The 21,948-nt window shown below is 38.0% G+C and overlaps 1 long non-coding RNA gene across 1 annotated transcript; it reads right to left on the bottom strand.

Moving 5' to 3' along the window:
- Window positions 1–8,142: 8,142 nt before the first annotated feature.
- On the bottom strand, window positions 8,143–9,560 carry LOC124877411. The gene is made up of 3 exons (XR_007040507.1): window positions 9,508–9,560; window positions 9,014–9,161; window positions 8,143–8,492 (listed from the first exon to the last, which is right to left on the bottom strand). It is a non-coding gene; the product is annotated as an uncharacterized LOC124877411 (long non-coding RNA).
- Window positions 9,561–21,948: the final 12,388 nt, after the last annotated feature.

Here is a 21,948-nt window from a genome sequence, read left to right as displayed (position 1 = left end):
CTCACTACCAAGTGCAAGGAACGTGGGGCCATTTAGAGCTAAGAGGATAATAAGCGTCTAATCCGCGCACTGGACACAGATGGAGAGCATGTCTTGGCGCAGAAGCAGGGGGAGACGCTCAAACAACAGACTGAATATTAATGCTGTGCGTGTGTGACTGCGGCTGTTGTGCTCACTTGGCTAGAGTAAGATCTGTGCAGTTTTGTGCTTGTGTTTTTGTTTATTCCATTGAGGGAGAAAGGGCATTATCTGCATAAGATCCTGGATGAATTACAATATTTTTTCTTAGAAACAGCTGGGCCACGAGCTCAAATTTAATTTACTGTTAATTAAGGCAGCATCTACTGTAACTCTGCGTTATAATTGGCCAGATGAACCTGTATTACTGTACCTACTGTCACTGACACAGTAGGCTACTGTTCTTAAACCCCAGACATCTACTGGCTAATACGTATATGCCCTTAAGAATGAAAATATTTACTTTTGACAAATATTTTATGTCCACAATAATGGTTGCATCTCAAAAATTTATAATTTAATGGATTCATTTCAGCACTTTAATTCCAAAGATAAGATAATTTAGATGCATTCAAAGTGAAAGTGTCTTTATTAGTCTCCCATGCAAGAAATATGTTGCACAGGGTGCAGTGCTGCACCACAGTACACAGACAAAAACAAGTAACATTAGTAGATGCAAGAATGTGAAAGGAAAAAACCCAAATTACACAAAAGAGTATTTCAGCCATTATATGTTGTTAACTGTGGCAATGATAACATCTATTGAAACTCCAAAATTCAGTTTCTTGGAAAGTGTGGATATCAAAACTGTTTATAAAGGTTTTTTAATACAAAAATGTTCTGGTCTACGGAATCATGGGGCAGATGGCTAACTTGATAATTGTCCAGCACATAGTGATTGATACCCTCCACAAAGAGGAAATACCAAAACAATTATTGCTAAAGAAGCTGGGTCTTCACAGAGGGCTCAAAACATTAATATAAATGGAAAATTGAGTGGAAGGAAAATGTGTGGTATAAAAAGAGGCACAATATGGATTCCTGTAGCCTTGAGAAGATTGTGAAGAAAAGACCATTTGAGAACTTTGGAAGACTCACAAGGCAATGACTCTGGCTGGACTCGTTGATACACAGATGTCTCCAGGAAATGAGCTGCAACTGTTGAACTTCTGGTAATAAGTCATGTCTGAACCAGAGGCAACAGCAGAAGTGTCTTGTTTGAGCTAAGAAGAAAAATGACTGGATTCTTGTTCAGTGGTATAAAAGGTCCTCTTTTCAAATGGAAGTACCTTTTATTTGGAACTCAAGTTTCCAGAGTCTAGAGAAAGAGTGGAGAGGTACAGAATCCAAACTGTTGAGGTCCAGTGTGAAATCTCCACAGTCAGTGATAATTTAGGGAGAGACGTCAGCTGCAGATGTTGGTCCACTGTGTCTTCTGAAGTTCCTGTCAGCGCAGCCATCTGAGGAAATTTTAGAGCACTTTCTGCTGACAAACTTCATTTAGAAAATTATTTCATTTTCCAACAGTACTTGGCACCTGTCCACACTGACAAAATCACTACTACCTTAATGAATGTGGTGTCACAACTGCACCTCATCTAAATCCCTTAGAAAAATTGTATTGTGGAGAGCAAGATGAGAAGCTCTAGACCAAACAATATACAGGTCCTTCTCAAAATATTAGCATATTGTGATAAAGTTCATTATTTTCCATAATGTCATGATGAAAATTTAACATTCATATATTTTAGATTCATTGCACACTAACTGAAATATTTCAGGTCTTTTATTGTCTTAATACGGATGATTTTGGCATACAGCTCATGAAAACCCAAAATTCCTATCTCACAAAATTAGCATATTTCATCCGACCAATAAAAGAAAAGTGTTTTTAATACAAAAAACGTCAACCTTCAAATAATCATGTACAGTTATGCACTCAATACTTGGTTGGGAATCCTTTGGCAGAAATGACTGCTTCAATGCGGCGTGGCATGGAGGCAATCAGCCTGTGGCACTGCTGAGGTCTTATGGAGGCCCAGGATGCTTCGATAGCGGCCTTTAGCTCATCCAGAGTGTTGGGTCTTGAGTCTCTCAACATTCTCTTCACAATATCCCACAGATTCTCTATGGGGTTCAGGTCAGGAGAGTTGGCAGGCCAATTGAGCACAGTGATACCATGGTCAGTAAACCATTTACCAGTGGTTTTGTCACTGTGAGCAGGTGCCAGGTCGTGCTGAAAAATGAAATCTTCATCTCCATAAAGCTTTTCAGCAGATGGAAGCATGAAGTGCTCCAAAATCTCCTGATAGCTAGCTGCATTGACCCTGCCCTTGATAAAACACAGTGGACCAACACCAGCAGCTGACACGGCACCCCAGACCATCACTGACTGTGGGTACTTGACACTGGACTTCTGGCATTTTGGCATTTCCTTCTCCCCAGTCTTCCTCCAGACTCTGGTACCTTGATTTCCGAATGACATGCAGAATTTGCTTTCATCCGGAAAAAGTACTTTGGACCACTGAGCAACAGTCCAGTGCTGCTTCTCTGTAGCCCAGGTCAGGCGCTTCTGCCGCTGTTTCTGGTTCAAAAGTGGCTTGACCTGGGGAATGCGGCACCTGTAGCCCATTTCCTGCACACGCCTGTACACGGTGGCTCTGGATGTTTCTACTCCAGACTCAGTCCACTGCTTCCGCAGGTCCCCCAAGGTCTGGAATCGGCTCTTCTCCACAATCTTCCTCAGGGTCCGGTCACCTCTTCTCGTTGTGCAGCGTTTTCTGCCACACTTTTTCCTTCCCACAGACTTCCCACTGAGGTGCCTTGATACAGCACTCTGGGAACAGCCTATTCGTTCAGAAATTTCTTTCTGTGTCTTACCCTCTTGCTTGAGGGTGTCAATAGTGGCCTTCTGGACACCAGTCAGGTTGGCAGTCTTACCCATGATTGGGGTTTTGAGTGATGAACCAGGCTGGGAGATTTAAAGGCCTCAGGAATCTTTTACAGGTGTTTAGAGTTAACTCGTTGATTCAGATGATTAGGTTCATAGCTCGTTTAGAGACCCTTTTAATGATATGCTAATTTTGTGAGATAGGAATTTTGGGTTTTCATGAGCTGTATGCCACAATCATCCGTATTAAGACAATAAAAGACCTGAAATATTTCAGTTAGTGTGTAATGAATCTAAAATATATGAATGTTAAATTTTCATCATGACATTATGGAAAATAATGAACTTTATCACAATATGCTAATATTTTGAGAAGGACCTGTATAAGGGCTGAAAGCTACAATTAAAGCAACCTGGACTTCCTGAACAACGCAGGAGAGCCACAGGCTGATTACCCCAATGCCACGCCACATTGACACATCTAAAATAAATTCGCATCAAGTATCAAGAGCATATGATGTACAATGTATCATTTTCAGCAGGCTAACATCTCTGAAATAACAATTTTTCTTTCTTTCTTTGTATTATGTAATTATTTCCTCAAATTTTAATTAACTGCTGAGTACAGTCTTAAAAAATTAACCGAGAAAAATCTTCACTCTGTATGCATAAAATCTATATAATATAGAAGTTAAATTTTTTCAGCTGAATGACTGCAACAAATTAGGATAATTAAGATTTCACTGATTGAGTTGACCTTGCTGACGTTAGTATAGTGATTTATTTATTCAAATGTAATGTTTGTTACAGATGCATTGTATATCTCAAATAGCCCAAATATAAACTGTGTATTAAAAGTGTGAGTAGCCAAAGTGATGAATATCAGCTTAAAATTTTATTTTAACCTTTACACATCCTTGACTGTCAAGTTATTATCTGTCTACAGACATCAAAAGAAACAAAATAAGCTCTAAGTAGTTATTAAAATGGTAAAAGGTCCACGATGTTTTAACATGCTTATCTCTGCTGAATAGTTTGAAGCGTTCAGAAAGGTAGGCTATAATACTATATGAAAGTTTAAGTCATGCCTAACTTCTTTAAATATGCTTGAAAGAAGACAAGCTTTTTTGTCCTGCTTCAAGAGAAAAAAATTTATTCATTTATTTTAATGAATAGTCAACAAAGCATATAAATGATACCAAACATTTTAAACAAAGATTCAAATGAATGGGCAGACTTATTCTTTACCTGTGTTGCAAAATTGATTATCAAAATACAGCTGAAGCAAATCAGGGCAGATTTTTAAATTGCCACATTTCTAAAATGATTTCTTCTTCTTATATCCATTTTAGTTTGCCATTATTTTTGACTTCTTTCAGTTGAAAAATATACACAGCAATGAGGCCTATTTTTTCATCTTTTCTTCATTTTTATTCTCCAGGTTACCCAGTTTACTTTATTTTGTGAGGATGGAATATTCGTTCTTTATTAAAAAGAACTATATCAAATTATATGATTACTTAACGCACTTAATTAAGGTGAATTTGAAAATCCTTTCATTTTAATCTTCATCCATCAAGTGTATTCTTTTGCACACTTTCACCAAATTTAGAGGAGTGAGTAACGTAGACAAATAAAGCACACCTTTACAACTAACAATATGGGTTTTTTTGTTCAAAAGTTTTTAACCTACTAATTTTTCCTCAACATCCCTTCTTTTCTTAATTTTTTCTTGTTTTTTGCTTGGATAATATCTTAATGTGCCGTTGGGTACATGAGTTATCTCAGACTTTTTCCAGGCAGAGGTGGGTAGAGTAGCCAAAAACTGTATACAAGTAAGAGTAGCATTACTTCAGTTTACTCAAACTGAATTAGAAATATAAAGTAAAACAATTACTCAAGCAAGAGCAAAAATGTATTTGGTAAAAAGGCTACTTAAGTACGGAGTACATGAGTAGTACTGTTTAGTTTGGTTTAATTTGTGAAAGGTATGTAATCATACAGACAAAATTTAACGTTAATAGCACATTCTGATATTTTAAAGAATAAATTAAAAATAAGTAACATCATTACAAAATACATTCTATAAGAAGAAACAAAGATTTCTAAATCTATTTCTTTTTCATAACATAAAGCTACTGAAACAGATAATGCACAAAGGACAATCACTGACAATATATGTGATTTGTTTTAGCTGATATATAACATTGTAATTGTTTATATAAACCATTTACTGTATATTGACTTTACCTTTAATGACGTTTTTGAAGAGTTCTCAGTTTAACACAAGGTGCCAGCATGTGTCTGTGTCTGATGCATTTTTGGTTAAAACATGCTTGTTTTTTTTCTTTTTTTGGTTTTTTTTTGTGAAGCAACTGGAAGTGGGCAGAGTTGCCAGAAATTGTACGCAAGTAAGAGTAGTTTTACTTCAAAATAATATTACTCAAGTAAAAGGTATGGTGCCATCAAACTATTCCTAGAAGTACAGGTTTTTTTTTTTCAAAATGGTACTCAAGTAAATGTAACTAAACGTCACAAGTTACTACCCCACCTCTAGTTCTAGGTGCCTTAAAGCTTGATGAGGTCCAATATTCTCTAAAAATGGAAAAGAACCTCTTGCATACTCTCAATTTTTAAACTGCTAAGTTATATTTTCTCTAAAACCCTGGAACAAAATTCTTATTATAACTGTAAAAGTTTCACAGTGACATTTCTAAAAAGTTTTAGTCTATTTTTAAATCATCTTTCAGTACAGAAAAAAATTGGAATTTCTTGTGTGACCTATTCATGAGCATTATGATTTAAATTCAAGACCTATATGAATTATGAACTGAGAAACTCAACAACTTACTTATGTGATCATTAAAAGTAGTTAAGTATATATTTTTCAACATTAAGTGTCTTATTCCATTTGACTCAAAAGGTATTACATTTAGGTTTCAGAATGCAATGCGTACAGTATACAGTAAGCTTCATAACAGTTACTGGCAGCAAATTATTAAAATTCAACTCTTTGAGCCAAATATCTAATGCAAAGGACCTGGTGGCAAAAAACATAAGAATGTTTTTGATTTCAATTACCTCAACATACTTAAGCTAGTTAGGAGCACAAGTCTTTTGCAGGTTGGAGGAAAGCTGAACACCCTGCGATATATTCCCTTTGACTTCCCTTTGATATTCCCTGTTCCCTTATTTTTTTCCTACATCTGACAACCAAACACCAAAAAAAGATAAACACAATGGAAGAGGGCGTCCCCCACCTCCCGCCCATAAGCACCAGCTTCCATGCGACCCACTATGGAAGAAGCGGTAGAAAATGACTGACTGACTGACTGACAGTGGAAGAAGTTATTACTGTAAAGCATTCAAATTTAAAACTTAACCTTGGCATATTTAAGATTACTAAATCTAAAACCTTTTATGACTTGTAAAGACCTCAATGTGCTAAACCAAATTCAATTTATTTATAAAGCATATTTAAAAAAAAGGAAGTTTGCCCAAGATGCTGTACAAAAAGTGTAAATAGAAGAGATAAAACCAAGTCATAAAAGAGATATTAAAACACTTGTAAAATAGAACAAAGAAAATAAAACAAGCATGTTAATTCACAAATCCTTTGAAAAAACACGTGTTTTTAAAAGAGACTTAAACACAGGAAGAGAAGATACTTGTCTAATATTTAAGGACAATGTATTCCAAAGTTTGAGAGTCACAACAGAAGAAGCTCAAGCTCTCTAAATTTTCACATAGTTTTTGGGACAACAAAAAGCAGCTGGTTGATTAATCTAGGGGCCCGAGAAGGAAGATAAGGCTGGAGTAAATCAGAGAGGAACCAAAGAGCAAAACCATTTATGCATTTATAGGCCAACTTTAGGATTTTAAAATTAATTCTGTGATGCACAGGGAGCCAAAGAAGGGAGGACAAGATAGATAGGCGAGATGTGCTCATGTCTGTATTTACGAGTTAAAAGAAGTGCAGCAGCATTTTGAACAAGCTGAAGACGTGAAACGGATTCTTGCAATAGTCGAGATAAGCTGAGATAAAGGCATGTTATATTCTCTCAAAGACATGTCCTGACAAAACTGGCTTAGGTTGGTATTTGCCTTAAATGAAAGAAACAAATTTTGCAAAACAGAGGTAATCTCTTAAATTTAAAATCTAAGTCCATAATTACTTCCAAATTTGTTACATCTCGTGGTTCCCATTAGTCATTATTTACCATCTGCAACCCTACCTACTTGTGGGGTTCCTCAAGGCTCCAACCTGGGTCTTGCTCTTTTTTTTATTTTTGTTACTATGGAGCTTCTAGATTTATTTAGTTTGCAGAATACCCATACATCTGCCTATAAAAAAAGAAAAAGTGTAAACTCATATGACATTAAACTTAAGAATTTCAATTCCCCATCACAATAAATTTTATCTTGTTTTATTATTTGGACAACCTTTTGCTCTTGAGCTTTGTGTTCCCTTTGTGAATCTTTGTGGAAAAATCCCTGGTGTTATTTTAGGCCATCTTTTTTCATTTTAACAAACAGGTCTCGTCAATTTTTCTAAAAGCTTAAATAGTTAAAACCTTTAACAAGATAAAGATCTATCTCTTTCCAGATATTTTCATAAAAGTTAAATGTGCTTTTATTTCCTTTCATATGGATTACTATAAGTCCTCATCTGCAGATGTAGACTAGAGGTCTTTGTATTTTTACAAATTTGTAACAAAATTACCCATCCGCTCATCTTTGAAAGGGAGCAAGCTAGCGTAACTCTATAATGCTGTGATATGGTTTCCTCTGTATGGGATAGATTTTATTATTAGAAAATAGGGCTCGAAATCGGGTTGGGCCCAATGTTTAAAGAGTAATTTAAGCATTAGCAAGAAGCTCATGCATGTTGATGAACCATATGCTCTTAGATAGCCACAATTTAGCCTACAAAATACAGACATAATCTTGCCTTGGCAGTGTCTGTTCATAGCTGTTGAAGATATTACGCTCATTAAAAAGTGACACCTTTATTTAACCATGTATTTTCTATTTGTGTTTTAGGTTACCTTTTTTTTTTACTTTTGATGTGTCTTTTGGTTTAATTTCTCACGGTTGTCTTCAGTGTTTTGCAAAGAAATGTTTTCCACAATAAATAGGATAATTTATAAAAAAGTTTTATTGAAATCCCTTGACTTTTAACATTGTAACAGTAACTGCTATATAACACAGAGATAAGTAAAGCACAGCTGAGAAAATGGTTTCAAAAGTTCAGTTTATAAAAAGATAAATGAACAAGACAAACAAAATGTCACCAACTAATAAGTGCAGAGCTCATGAAGCCAGCAGTCATGCACATCAAAACAGTTACAAAGAACAATAAAAATCAATGTAAAAAATGGCTAGGTTGAAGCAAATCAAGCTAAACAGTTTTCAGATTGCCCAAAATGCCTGTCTTCCTGATGTTTCCCCCAAGGATTGCGGCTGATTGAAGCGTTGATGTCATTCAATAAAATGTAGCCTTTCATTCTCTTTTCAGTAATAGCCTTCATCTTTGCGGAAAACTGACACATAATCCAAAGCACTGACCGCTCCATAAATAACCCTGGCACAAAAGTAGAATTACTTATAAAATCAGTATACTACTAAAGCCTTATAATACTACTCAAGATAAAAGTATCCTATTGCTTGAATCTCAAGTCTCCAAGTAATGTAGTCTAGGCATAGTATTCTGTTTTACACATCTACAGTTAAATTAATAATGTCATGTATTAAGTATTCAATAAAAACAACATGAGTTGTCAATCATCTATCTCAGGCTCCAAACCAGATCGTGATCACTAATTGAACAATTTGAGGTCAAATTACAACAATATTCTTTCTCAACACTGTACATTCATGTGTGGAAATATTTTATATTGTTCAAAGGACTTCTGTGGTGACACTGGAATATATAAATAAATAGATCCAAGTGTAGGTTCTCATTTTTCTACATTCACTTGGTCCTGATGTAAGATTAATTTTGTTAAAAGTATAAACCATAAATTTCACTGAAAATAGTTTCTTGTAAATTCCCTTAATTGAACTGTCAATAAGTGTAAAGCCAGGGGGAATTAGTTGGAATACCTGTAAGTTCATAAGTGGAAAAATGCAGTGTTGGATCTTGGGAAAATGAGTGGTTGAGGAAACGATCACTTGTCCCCACAAATGGAATTCAGTGGTTCCCTCTGGTGGAGAAATACAAATACACAGATGAAGAACAGAGATGGTCAGACTGAAAAACAAACACAGAGAAGCAGATCCACTGTGACACAGACATGGACAAAGTTACAATACTTGCATTAAAGTACCAAACAAGTCGATTTCACATTATAGAATAATAAAGGACTCTTCAAAATGGAGGGATTTTATGTAAGTACTTTTCACTGAAAATAGTTTTTTTTCCTGCAAGGATAATTATGTTGTATATCAGGACATTGTCTGCCTATCAGTGCTGTCAATGATAAAAGCAAAGATAAACAAAGGCCACCAATCATAACATCACAGCACTAACAATGTCACAGACGAAACAAAGTTAAGCATTCAATAATGGAAAGTTAGACTTACTTCATCTTCTATACCTGGGGGGCTGGTGCCTATCTCCAGTAGAGGCTGACATTTTTTCGGGATTCCCACGGGAAACCCGCCGGACGGGAGACAGCATCAGTAAAGATCACGTGATTGGGACGGTACAGGATAAAAAATGAACTGGAGCAGACGGGAGCGGGAGCTAACTAATAGGAGGGAAAATAAACTAGTATCAATTGTCTTTGGAAATGTAAAACTGAGACTTTGTTATAAACTTTAAGAAAATAAAACTTGAATCGACGCCGCCATTATGTAGTTTTTTTCCAAGAAGCCTATACTATAATGCGAGTCAAACGAACTACACGACCCACAAGCCAACAGTGCTTCTGAACGATGTTTTCCACCTGCGTTCAGGATGGAGAGAGCAAACGCAGGTGGAGAACTGGACGTGGTAAAATTGGATTTGTAACGTAAAGTCAGAAGTAAGGACTTATCTATTAAACTCATAGAGCTGACAGGAAAGTCGCAAATATTACCGAACTTCAGGAGAGTTGATGTTAACACGCAGTCTGCTGCTTGTAAAACGTGTTTAGTCGTAATCAAGTTCACCAGTGATTAAGGGACACTTGTAAGACAGATTCTGGATTAAATCAACCCTGCATCTCTTCATTCATCAAACGAAAAGTACCATCATGTGTCAAGTCTCATCTGACCAACAAAATTGCTGCATGTGCTCTAAAGATGTAAAGGGAAGGTACGGAAGCCCGTGAGGGGACATGGGGAAATTTATTTATTTTGCGTCCCCACGCAATACTTTTGCATTCGGCATTTTGGAACAGCAGCACAGATGACAAACTGCTCATAAAAACAAACAGCACTGATATGTCATTGATATGGTTTATTTGTCATATGCAGGTTAACACGCAGTAAACAATGCGATTAAATGCTTAGAATAAGAAGAACCGTTCAAACCACGATAAAAACAAAAACACAGCGTACAAAAAAAAGTACACATCATGCAGCAGTAATAAGGAAATAAAGTGTCACATATGTGGTTTCGTGTAGTATTATTGTTCAGAGTTCAGTAGTTTGTTTGACAGCTTGTGGATAAAAACTGTCTTTTAGTCTGATTTGAAGATAATTTTATGTAAGGCAGATTTCAAAATAAAACTCAATAAATCTCAAAACGGGTGTAGTGTTTGTTTCAATTTTGCAGTTATCTGGTTTGGAAACTATCCCACAAAGTATTGCGAAATAACGCAAAGACTATTGCGTGGGGACACAAAAGAGAAAAAATCCCCCTTGTCCCCTTGCGGGCTTCATCAAGGGAAGATATTAAATATGTTGTGAAATAGAAAAAAATTGAATGTACCATTAAATGTACAATTTATTTAATACATCATTAAATATTAAGTGTACCACTAATTACGTCATGTCGTCTTTAAAATTATACTTAATTATTCAGTGGCACATTTAATTGCATAATATTCCATTTCATGATATAATGGTACATTTATTGTTTCTAATGATGTATTAAATAAATAAATGGTACCTTTAACTTAATGGCACATTTAATGTTACATTTATTTCATGTTACATTTACTTTGCTTATGGGACATTCATAACATTCATTTATTTAATGATGATTTTCTTGTATTAATTTTGTCCAGTTTGACCCTCCATTCTTGTTGCCTGTATAGGAGGTCATGTCAGAATTTGAATCAGGTGTTCTGGATCAGACACACATCTAAAACTTGTAGGGAAGGGGTCCTTGAGGACCAGGGCTGTGAACCATTGAGGTACAGTTTCTAAATTATGAAGGTAATGCATTTTTGTCCTTTTGTTCACCAAGTACAGTTCTCTTGCTAGGTGCATTTTTCTTTCGTTTCAGCAACTTGAAACATAAAAGTGATGTCATTGTTCAAAGGAAACAATCACTTAATAAATGAGTAAAATACAACTATGTACATTTTGTTTATTCAGCTCAGATAGGCATGGTTTGTTTCCTTGTTTGATATTTTATTATTTCTTCATTATTATTCTTTTTACTTTAACTGGCCTTTACTACAGCTAAAAACAGGGACCTAACTGGACTTTCAAAGAAAGAAATTGCCAAAAGACTAAATGAAAAAAACAAAAATGGGAGAGTCACAGGAGTGTGAGTCGTTTTGAATGGGAGCGGGATGGGAGTGGGAGTCAATTTACCAGGAGTGGGACGGGACAGGATTTTTTTCGTTATGCTGGGCTGGGATTGGGATGGGACAAGACATTTTTCTGTGGGAGCGGGATGGGACAGGAGAGAAAATCCACTCCCATGTCACCCTCTAATCTCCAGCAGTCTACAGGCGAGAGGCAGGATGAGAACCCACACATGCACAGGGAGAACATGCAAACGCCATGCAGAAAGAATTTCTCTGATTTTCTAGGATATTTTCTAGGATATTTCCTCCTCCTCTGCCATGTTTCTTTTTGTCTTTTGTGGACCTAATACAAACAGGAATTCAGCCCTACTCTTACTGGAGAATAATCTAAAGCAAAGGGTTAATTTTCTTAAACATTATTAAACTTTTCCTGACCTTCCTTTAACACCAGTTAACTCCCTGTAGTTTAAAGAGGTAGACGGCACTCTCACAGCTCCTGTAGTCTGATCACTCTCACACTCTGGCCACAGCACCAGCAGCAGCACATGGTGTTGATTACTCTCTAAACACTGCAATGGGTCAAGAAAAATGTGCTTTTTGCAGCATTCAGTCATCTACCCATAACCTATACTGGTCATGAGAATATATAACTTTTTCCAAACATGGCTTAGGTTCCTAATCTCATCTGTCATTATTTTGATACATCCTAATTGTTAAAGACAGCAAACTTACTAAAGATAAAAATATGCATCTTGCATTTTAGGGCCAAGATGTCATTAAAGTTGTGAGAAGGTTCTCCTCAAATATCAACTGTATCTTGAACGTTCCATGATCCTAATAATTTTCAGATAACGTCTGTAACATATTTATATAATGCGTTAAAGAGCACAGTAAACTGATATTCCAGCAAATCAGTTTTAACTTAGCACTTTGATCTTGAAATGACTCAATGTTTGGTCCTGCTTAACAGTAAAGGTTTATTTTTGTTTTTTTTATTGGGGGCTTTAAGGGGCTTGGTTATTCCTGATTAATTTCTTGATAAAAGCCATAAGTAAAACAGGAGTCTACAGCAGTGTGAGAGGTTCAAGGAGTCTGAACTTGCTTTGACGTCTAGCAGGTACAGTCCAACCGGAAAGTATTCGCAGCACTGGACTTTTTCCACATTTGGGTATGTTACAGCCTTATTTCAAATGATATCAAATTAATCTCTTTCCTCAAAATTCAACACAAAATACCCCATTATGACTATGTGCCTGGCTTCCTCCAAACATGATGCCTGGCATTCACACCAGAGAGTTCAATATTTGTCTCATCAGACCAACGAATTTTGTTTCTCATGGCCTGAGTATTTCAGGTGAATTTTGGCAAACTCCAGACAGGCTACTATTTGTCTTTTATGAAGGAGTGGCTTTCATTCGGCCACTCTACCGATACAGACCTGATTGGTGGATAGCGGCAGAGATGGTTGTCCTTTATGAAGGTTGCCCTATTCCACAGAGGAACGCTGTAACTTTGACAGAGTGACCATGGGGTTCTTCATCACCTCCCTGACAGAGGCCCTCCTCCTACAATCGCTCAGTTTAGATGGTCGGCCAGCTCTAGGAAGAGTCCTGGTGGTTCCAAACTTCTTCCATTTGTGCTCATTGGGACCTTCAAAGCAGCACAAAATGTTCAGTATCCTTGCCCAAATTTGTTCCTCAAGACAATCCTGTCTTTGAGGTCTACAGAAAATTCATTTTTGACTTCACGGTTGGTGTTTGTGCTCTGACATATGCTGTCAACTGTGGGACCTTATACAGACAGGTGTGTGCCTCTTCTAATCATGTCCAATCAACTCAATTTACCAAAAGTGGACTCCATTTAAGCTGCAGAAATATCCCAAGGATGATCAGCAGAAGCAGTATGCACATCACCTCAATTCTGAGCTTTGTGGCATAGTCTGTGAATACTTACAAGAATGTGATTTCTTATTTGTAATAAATTTGTAACGACCTCAAACAAAGTTCTTCACATTGTCATAATGGTGCTGAATTTTGAGCCAAGAGATGAAATGGACACCATTGCTGTCATGGACTGGATGTTGGACCAAAATGCAGACAACGGTAAGGGACCCACAAGGTGAGTAATATGATGATACTGACTTTTTCCTGATCTCGGTGGAGGTGGACGCTTTTTCTCTGTCTCCCGCACCCCTCCCATATCTGCCCTGCTTCAGCTCTGTGTCTTGTCTTTTTTTTGGAGCCTCTTTTTGCACATCTTCCAAATTCTTCCAAAATATGGATTTGGTCAGCTGGTCTCTCAATGCAATTGATCAAATTTTCTCGACGAGAAGACAGGGGTCGGGAGAGCCCACTTGCCCGGACTGGACATTTTTCTCCGGATACACGATGGACTCTTGGCAGAAGTGGAGGATTGTGTGTCTGTCGATAATGTCAGTCGAGGATGTGGAAGACGTGTATATAATTGGATGTTTGATATCAGGATTTCTGCTTTTTGGAGTCAGCGGTTACCTGGCATATCGAGAAATTCGGAGAATGTCAGCAGCTGTTCTGGCCATTGTAAGGCTGCCTGGCATGTATGATGGGATCTTCAGAGCGATCAACACTCAGACTGAGATGTTACGTGAGCTGAATCGCAGACTGGATGTGATCCTTACACAGGATCGCAGGCAGGTTGCGGTTCCTGGACTCAGGGGTGAAATGGGATGAATCTTGGAGAAAGTTGTTCGCTCGGATCTGGCAGAAAGACCAGGAATTTGGCTGTTTGGATTTGCCTTTGAGAAGCACCAGCGAGACTCTCAAGGCTGACGGAAAATTAAGAGTCAGCCTAACCCAAATAATTATTGTTTTTCTGAATCTGGCTCCCCCGCGCGGCCTTGATGGCTGGCTATCTTCAACTTCTCCTGGAAGTTATGTAAACATGATGCTCTGCTCCCTCTGCCCCCTCCCTTCCCTGAGGACACCTGTGGACCTGCTCAGAACTTTGTGGCCGGTTGATGAACATTCCAACTAACCATCAAGGACAATGGCCTCTGTGATAGTGCTTCATGGACTTACTTGCACACACTCACTTGCACACACACACATGCTCAAGATAAACATTTGCACTCCTCACACCACCTTCACCGTTCACGCATGATGTTGTTTTGTAAATTTGTTGCTTCTTTGTGCTGAGGTTTTTTGCAATCTGAAATTGTATCCTGCTAAGGATAAAGTGTGAAATATGATTTTTTTTCCTTCTACTTACCTAATGTGGCCTCTTTTCTCATCTAGCAAGGGCAGCGCCTGTGAGTGGGCAGCAAAGCCTTGGTGACCCGTCCCCCCATTGTCTTGTGTCATGATGTATATTTGGATGGGTTGTACTGGAATTCCCCTCTGGGATCAATAAAGTATCTTTGAATTGAATTGAATTGAATTGAATATAGTCTTTAATAATAATAACAATAAAACTTACAAAACTGATACAAGACAGGTTCGTGGAGTCAATGGGCGTGGAGCAGGTAGCAAACAGGAGGAACCAGTAGCAAACAATGAAAACCAGAGAATATAAGTAGTGAGGTAGGGTGGAGAATGGACTAATGGACACTGGGGGCTAATCAGGAGGGAATCAGGAACAGCTGCTGGAAGAGGGATTGCTGGCAAATGAAGGAGGGTGGCTAATTAACACAGATGAGCAGGAATCCAGTAAAACAACAAAACCTCTAAGTGAACAGAATTAGGTAAACAATGAAACGAACCAAAGAACACAAACATGGAAGAAACTGATCCCCCCCCCCCAAAAAATAAAAACATCTGAGTTGAGAAGGAGGGCTGGGGTGTTGTCCAGAAGAAGCACAGAGTTCAGGAGAACAGACGTGTAGAGATCTTGGCAGCCATTAACGGCAGTGAAGACAAGAACCTGGAGATGAAGGAGCAGGTGCCTGTGTGGCCAGCGGCGACAGAGAAGGAGATCTGGAGACTGGCTGTGATGGGGGTGTTTGGGGAACCTACGGAGAAGGTGCCTTAAGGTCGACGGCAGCTGAGAAGGTGCCTTGAGGTCAGCCACGGCTGAGAAGGAGCCTTGAGGGTCGATGGAGGCTGAGAAGGTGCCCTGGAGGTTGACAGAGGCTGAGAAAATGCCTTGAAGGTCAACGGCAGACCATAGAGGACCCTCTGGAAACTCTGACTGGAGGTCGGCTGAGAGTTGGAGATGGAGATGAACCCACGGAGGAGCTCGGTCAACTTGAACCCACGGAGGAGCTTGCAAGACTTGAACCCACAGAGGAGCTCAGGAGAGAGATCCAGAAACCACTGGAACCCTCGCCGAAATTCTGGAGATCGGAGCTGGTACTCTTGGTAGAAGCATGGAAGCGTAGGAGGAACCCATGATGGAGCCCAGATGATCTGCAGTGGAGCCAGATGTACTGACCCTCAGTAGCAGTTCACAGTTTTCAATTAACTATTTTGGTTTTCTGACAAAAATGTGTTCTGCCATTAAACACAATGGTTTCAGGGTTAATTTTAGATCTGTGTGTTCAATTATCTACATATTTGTAGATGTGTTCACACATGGACATAGTGTATTTCATATTAAGTTTGTGCATAAAGTGTTGCAAGCTTGACAGTTTTAAACTAGCCTATGCATATTCTGAATCCTTTAAACAGATTTAATTTACTTTACTTTGAGCCCAGATAAACTTATTATATAAAAAAAATATATATTAAAATCTAAAATATTGCCCCTTGTCAAAATAAGGTGAGATCTTTCCATGTAATCCATTGTTCTCATATTCTGGCACTGAGAGACTGGAAAGGCCTGTGTGAAGCCACATACAGGTCCTTCCCAAAATATTAGCATATTGTGATAAAGTTCATTATTTTCCATAATGTAATGATGAAAATTTAACATTCATATATTTTAGATTCATTGCACACTAACTGAAATATTTCAGGTCTTTTATTGTCTTAATACGGATGATTTTGGCATACAGCTCATGAAAACCCAAAATTCCTATCTCACAAAATTAGCATATTTCATCCGACCAAAAAAAGAAAAGTGTTTTTAATACAAAAAACGTCAACCTTCAAATAATCATGTACAGTTATGCACTCAATACTTGGTCGTGAATCCTTTTGCAGAAATGACTGCTTCAATGCGGCGTGGCATGGAGGCAATCAGCCTGTGGCACTGCTGAGGTCTTATGGAGGCCCAGGATGCTTCGATAGCGGCCTTTAGCTCATCCAGAGTGTTGGGTCTTGAGTCTCTCAACGTTCTCTTCACAATATCCCACAGATTCTCTATGGGGTTCAGGTCAGGAGAGTTGGCAGGCCAATTGAGCACAGTGATACCATGGTCAGTAAACCATTTACCAGTGGTTTTGGCACTGTGAGCAGGTGCCAGGTCGTGCTGAAAAATGAAATCTTCATCTCCATAAAGCTTTTCAGCAGATGGAAGCATGAAGTGCTCCAAAATCTCCTGATAGCTAGCTGCATTGACCCTGCCCTTGATAAAACACAGTGGACCAACACCAGCAGCTGACACGGCACCCCAGACCATCACTGACTGTGGGTACTTGACACTGGACTTCTGGCATTTTGGCATTTCCTTCTCCCCAGTCTTCCTCCAGACTCTGGCACCTTGATTTCCGAATGACATGCAGAATTTGCTTTCAACCGAAAAAAGTACTTTGGACCACTGAGCAACAGTCCAGTGCTGCTTCTCTGTAGCCCAGGTCAGGCGCTTCTGCCGCTGTTTCTGGTTCAAAAGTGGCTTGACCTGGGGAATGCGGCACCTGTAGCCCATTTCCTGCACACACTTGTGCACGGTGGCTCTGGATGTTTCTACTCCAGACTCAATCCACTGCTTCCGCAGGTCCCCCAAGGTCTGGAATCGGCTCTTCTCCACAATCTTCCTCAGGGTCCGGTCAACTCTTCTCGTTGTGCAGCGTTTTCTGCCACACTTTTTCCTTCCCACAGACTTCCCACTGAGGTGCCTTGATACAGCACTCTGGGAACAGCCTATTCGTTCAGAAATTTCTTTCTGTGTCTTACCCTCTTGCTTGAGGGTGTCAATAGTGGCCTTCTGGACAGCAGTCAGGTTGGCAGTCTTACCCATGATTGGGGTTTTGAGTGATGAACCAGGCTGGGAGATTTAAAGGCCTCAGGAATCTTTTGCAGGTGTTTAGAGTTAACTCGTTGATTCAGATGATTAGGTTCATAGCTCGTTTAGAGACCCTTTTAATGATATGCTAATTTTGTGAGATAGGAATTTTGGGTTTTCATGAGCTGTATGCCACAATCATCCGTATTAAGACAATAAAAGACCTGAAATATTTCAGTTAGTGTGCAATGAATCTAAAATATATGAATGTTAAATTTTCATCATGACATTATGGAAAATAATGAACTTTATCACAATATGCTAATCTTTTGAGAAGGACCTGTATTATCTGTCTTATTTTTTTGCACAAATATAAACAAGTATATCTAAAGAAAATGATGTATGATGATTTTACATTCTTTCACATGTATTAAACAATCTTTGATTAACAAGTTAAAAGATGTATGATTGAAATGTGATTAAGAATTGAGGATTAGAGTAAAAAAATATTAAGGTTTGACTTTCTCAGCTATATATGAAAGAAATATAACGTTAATCATTTGTGAAGTATGAATAAAAAGAATTGTAACTGTGTTTTAAAGTAAATGCAGAAAGCTGAAGAATGAAATGTGTAATACTGTGTAAAATTTAAAACTGAACAGATTAGGGAAAGAACTGTAGAATGACTGGGAGTGAGGAGAGCCAGTTGTATGCTGACAGTGAACCCTTTAAAGAAGGAAGGGAGGAGGCAACTATAGCCAGCTGTGTGGTTATTATTGGCATCTCCATGGCCGAAACAACAGCATCCGTGGGTCACAGTGACTGTAACTAAAGTATTGCGCAATAACTAAGAAGCCTAATAAGGGCCTGACCGGTGAAGGCATCAAGCGCTATAAAAACAATGCTGAAAGCAGAAACGGGGTTGTTTCCTCGCAGAAGACCAGCGAACAAGATCGGACGGAGAAACAAAGCTTAGATGGAAAAGGAACAGAGACACAGCCCCACTGATCGACTGCATTAAAAAAGAGGATCAACCCGTGTGCCCAGAAAGGACTGTGCCTCAAGATCAAGAATCTGATTTCATCTAAAGCCTTTTTATCCAGACAACAGAAGTGAACTTGATCGGTGAACAGCTGATTGCACTAAGTATCAGGCTTCTGGAAGTCCTGAATCAACCTCATTTATGTCTCCGGGTTTATTTCAAATCTTCAGCCTCTGGAAACTACTGTCTTTGGAGACATATAACAACAAAGATCCTGTTTAACCATAAAAGTCTGGAGCATCAGTGCCTGCCACTTAAAGGAAGAAAACTGAAGATTAAGTCGTATTCCCTTCAAGAAACAATTCATTGTTACCAGAAGAATCTTCTCCATCAGGTGCATGGATGAGCCTCCATCTTCAAAGCCTCTTCAAACCCACTAGTTTCAGCATCAGGGAAAGACAGGTTGAGTTGATTGATTCATTTCTATTATTGAAATTATTTTGTGTTGCTGAATTTAAGCTGTTGTTAAAACCGCGCCCTTGGGGCTCGTGCCGAGCCACTAAAATTAACCCAGCCCATATACCAAGAGCCAGTTGTAAAATTAGGGAATGAGCAGCCGTGAACAAAAGTGACTGTCGAGGGTGTGGATGACTGCAATAGGCTACTCAGTCGTCCAGACCTCCAGTTGAAGAAGGGCGAAACTTTTGGATGAAGGCTGTCAGAGGCTAGGCGAGTCATTTCCTGACACCAGCTTAAACAGACCTTTCAGTAAACCTGCTTAGTAAGATCTTTCAAGTTTAGGGAAGTCCGGACCCGTTGGATGGAGAGCTGGATTGAGCAATCCCTTTAGACATAGGGAAGTAGGAGGGAGGGGTTAGCTCATCGGACAACGAAACCCCATACAGCTAACTGTTGTTTATGAATAGAAAAAAATCTAGACAATTGTTTATAACATGGATAACTAAAACATTTGGTGTATTTATTGTATTAGTTTCATTAAACTGTGTCACTGACTTCTGTTCTTTATTTTCTTCAAGCTGATGCAATCATAGAAAAAAAACTGATTTAGTTTTGTTTGTGTTTTACTGACTGGTGTTTCTCTTTCAGTTTCTCTCTATGGAATCCCATTCCCACCGCTATGTTGGAAAACAAATTGTATTTTCTTATTAGGATATACCAATTCAGAGACAGTATCGCATAATTAGGATCGCCTAATTATGAAATACAAATTCCTTTTTTTCCAGCTTAGTGGTCACACTGTGCATTGAATAGAATTTTTAGATACTGTCTTAAAATTTTTAAATAACATTTTTAAAATTTTAATTATTTACATAATTACTCGTCATTATGGATACGGTGCATCGGGAAAGTATTCACAGCTATGCATTTTTTCCACATTTAGTTATTTTACAGCCTTTTTCCAAATGGTATGAAATTAATCTATTTCATCAACATTCTACACATAATACCCTATTATGACAATGAAAGATGTTTGTTTGAGGTTGTTGCAAAAAGAAAGCTAATAAATCACATTTACTTAATATTAACACCCTTTGCATGAGGCTCAAAATTTTGTTGAGGTGCACACTGTTTCCACGGATCATCCTTGAGATGTTTCTACAGCTTAAATGGAGTGCACCTGTGGTAAATTCAGTTAATATTGGACATGATTCGGGGAGACACACACCTTTCTATATAAACTGTCAATTGTGCTCTGTCATGTACAATTGACAGTGCATGACAGAGTGAAAACATCAAGCATACGTTCAAAGGGTTTAACTGTAGACATCTGAGATTGAGATTGTCTTGAGGTACAAATTAGAGGGTGACACGGGAGTGGATTTTCTCTCCTGTCCCATTCCGCTCCCACAGAAAAATGTCTTGTCCCATCCCAATCCCAGGCCAGCATAACAAAAAAAATACTGTCCCGTCCCACTCCTGGTAAATTGACTCCCACTCCCGTCCCGCTCCCATTCAGAACGACTCCCACTCCTGTGACTCTCCCATTTTTGTTTTTTTCATTTAGTCTTTTGGCAATTTCTTTCTTTGAAGGACCAGTTAGGTCCCTGTTTTTAGCTGTAGTAAAGGCCAGTTAAAGTAAAAAGAATAATAATGAAGAAATAATAAAATATCAAACAAGGAAACAGACCATGCCTATCTGAGCTGAATAAACAAAATGTACATAGTTGTATTTTACTCATTTATTAAGTTATTGTTTCCTTTGAACAATGACATCACTTTTATGTTTCAAGTTGCTGAAACGAAAGAAAAATGTACCTAGCAAGAGAACTGTACTTGTTGAACAAAAGGACAAAAAGGCATTACCTTCATAATTTAGAAACTGTACCTCAATGGTTCACAGCCCTGGTCCTCAAGGACCCCTTCCCTACAAGTTTTAGATGTGTGTCTGCTCCAGAACACCTGATTCAAATTCTGACATGACCTCCTATGCAGGCATCAAGAATGGAGGGTCAAACTGGACAAAATTAATACAATAAAACCATCATTAAATAAATGAATGTTGTGAATGTCCCATAAGCAAAGTAAATGTAACATGAAGGAAATGTAACATTAAATGTGCCATTAAATTAAAGGTACCATTTATTTATTTAATACATCATTAGAAACAATAAATGTACCATTATATCATGAAATGGACTATTATGCAATTAAATGTGCCACTGAATAATTAAGTATAATTTTAAAGACGACATAATATTTAATGATGTATTAAATAAATTGTAAATTTAATGGTACATTAAATTTTTTTCTATTTCACAACATATTTATTTAATATCTTCCCTTGATGAAGCCTTTCTACGAGGTCCGCGAGGGGACATGGGGGATTTTTTCTCTTTTTACGTTCTCACGCAATAGTCTTTGCGTTATTTTGCAATACTTTGTGGGATAGTTTCCAAACCAGATAACTGCAAAATTGAAACAAACACTACACCCGTTTTGAGATTTATTGAGTTTTATTTTGAAATCTGCCTTAAATAAAATTATCTTCAAATCAGACTAAAATACAGTTTTTATCCACAAGCTGTCAAACAAACTACTGAACTCTGGACCATAAAACTGCACGAAACCACATCTGTGACGCTTTATTTCCTTATTACTGCTGCATGATGTGTACTTTTTTTTGTACGCCATTAGTGTTTTTGTTTTTATCGTGATTTGAACGGTTCTTCTTATCCTAAGCATTTTATCGCATTGTTTACTACGTGTTAACCTGCATATGACAAATAAACCATATCAATGACATATTAGTGTTTGTTTTATGAGCAGTTTGT

Source organism: Girardinichthys multiradiatus, chromosome 12, assembly GCF_021462225.1.
Source record: "Girardinichthys multiradiatus isolate DD_20200921_A chromosome 12, DD_fGirMul_XY1, whole genome shotgun sequence".
NCBI lineage: Eukaryota > Metazoa > Chordata > Actinopteri > Cyprinodontiformes > Goodeidae > Girardinichthys > Girardinichthys multiradiatus.
The sequence above is the reverse complement of the archived record's forward strand: the minus strand, read 5'-3'. Positions and strand labels throughout refer to the sequence as shown.